This window comes from Mandrillus leucophaeus, unplaced genomic scaffold (assembly GCF_000951045.1).
Source record: "Mandrillus leucophaeus isolate KB7577 unplaced genomic scaffold, Mleu.le_1.0 Scaffold230, whole genome shotgun sequence".
NCBI classification, from domain to species: domain Eukaryota; kingdom Metazoa; phylum Chordata; class Mammalia; order Primates; family Cercopithecidae; genus Mandrillus; species Mandrillus leucophaeus.
The window spans coordinates 1105954-1107930 of record NW_012102366.1 but is presented as its reverse complement, the minus strand read 5'-3'; positions in this window follow the sequence as shown (position 1 = coordinate 1107930).

Below are 1977 nucleotides of genomic sequence, written 5' to 3'. Positions count from 1 at the left end.
GCCCCGGTCCCCGCCCCCCCCTCCAGGTGAGGCCCCAATCCCACTCAAGTGTGGTCTACTGGCCTTGGCTCCCCAGCTCCTGGGGCCCTGCCCCAGGTTCGGGGCCACCTGTTGCCATAGCTGCTCCAGTCGGGGAGGGGCAGTCCTCGGACTTGACACATCAAACCCTTGCATCAGTCGGGCCATGCCAGACTGTTTTTATTCCATTGTACAGATGAGGACTTTGAGACTCAGAGACGTGAAGACATCTGCCCAAGGTCATAGGGATTAACAGCTTGACCAGAGCTAAGCACAAATCCAGGGCCGCAGCCGTAAGCCTATGGCACTTATGGCACTGTGGCTGGGCCCCTTCTCCCTCTCCCAACTCCTCTGCCCCAGGCACCAGATAGTTTGATTTTTCTGTTTTCATGGAAGGAGCCCAGGACATAGCTTGGTGTTCAGATATTAGAGTCTGGCTGACCTGAAGTTCCCTCCTGGCCTCTGTACATTGGGCATTTGACTTTACAGCTCTGAGCCTCAGCTTTCTCATCTGTAAAATGGAGACTTCTATAATCCCAGCACTTCAGGAGATGGAGGCAGAGGCGGGAGAGTCATTTGAGGCCAGAGTTTGAGACCAGCCTGGGCAAAAGCGAGACCCCCGTCTCAACAAAAAATAAAAAGACTAACTGGGCATGGTGGCATGTGCCTGTAGTCCTAGCTATTTGGGAGGCTAAGAAGGGAGGATTGCTTGAGCCTAGGAGTTCAAGACTGCAGTGAGCTATGATCGCACTACTTCTGCCCCAGCCTGGGTGATAGAACAAGACTCTTTCTCTAAAATAAAAATTAAAAATTAAAAATGGAAGCCGGGTGCAGTGTCTCACACCTGTAATCCCAGCACTTTGGGAGGCCATGGCGAAACCCCATCTCTATTAAAAATACAAAAATTAGCTGGGCATGGTGGTGGGCACCTGTAATCCCAGCTACTCGGGAGGCTGAGGTGGGAGAATCGCTTGAACTGGGAGGCGGAGGTTGCAGTGAGCCGAGATCGCACCACTGCATTCCAGACTGGGTGACAGAGCGAGACTCCTTCTCAAAATAAATAAATAAATAATAAAAAATTGAGACCTCCAAGAGACCCTACATTACAGAACAGTTGTAAAGAGTCATTGAGATAGTTTATGGAAAGTGCTAGAACACAGCACTCAATAAATGTCACTATTATCATTATTACTAGTTGGTGGAGCCATACATAACTGCCAACATTTGGCCATTTTTTACCTACAGGAAAGGCAATTTCATATGGTTAAACACAATGTTGTCACATCATGATTGGTCATTAACCAAGATAGGAAGACGGGTCTGCATGGCAAACTTGCATTGTGGTTAGGACTTCTTTTTTTGTTTATTTGTTTTGGAGACGGAGTCTTGCTCTCTCGCCCCAGGCTGGAGTGCAGTGACGCAATCTCGGCTCACTGCAACCTCCGCTTCCCGGGTTCAAGCGATTCTCCTGTCTCAGCCTCCGGAGTAGCTAGGATTACAGGCTCCCACCACCACACTCGGCTAATTTTTGTATGTTTCTTTTCTTTCTTTCTTTCTTTCTTTTTTTTTTTTTTTTGAGACAGAGTTTCGCTCTTGTTGCCCAGGCTGGAGTGCAGTGGCGTGATCTCGGCTCACTGCAAGCTCCGCCTCCCAGGTTCACGCCATTCTCCTGTCTCAGCCTCCTGAGTAGCTGGGACCACAGGCACCTGCCACCACGCCCGGCTAATTTTTTTGTATTTTTAGTAGAGACGGGGTTTCACCATATTAGCCAGGATGGTCTTGATCTCTTGACCTCGTGATCCACCCACCTCAGCCTCCCAAAGTGCTGGGATTACAGGCGTGAGCCACCGTGCCCAGCCTGCTCTTTTCTAGGGGGTCGGGCGGGGGGGCACAGAGTCTCGCTCTGTCGCTCAGGCTGGAGTTCAGTGGTGCGATCTTAGCTCACTGCAACCTCCACCG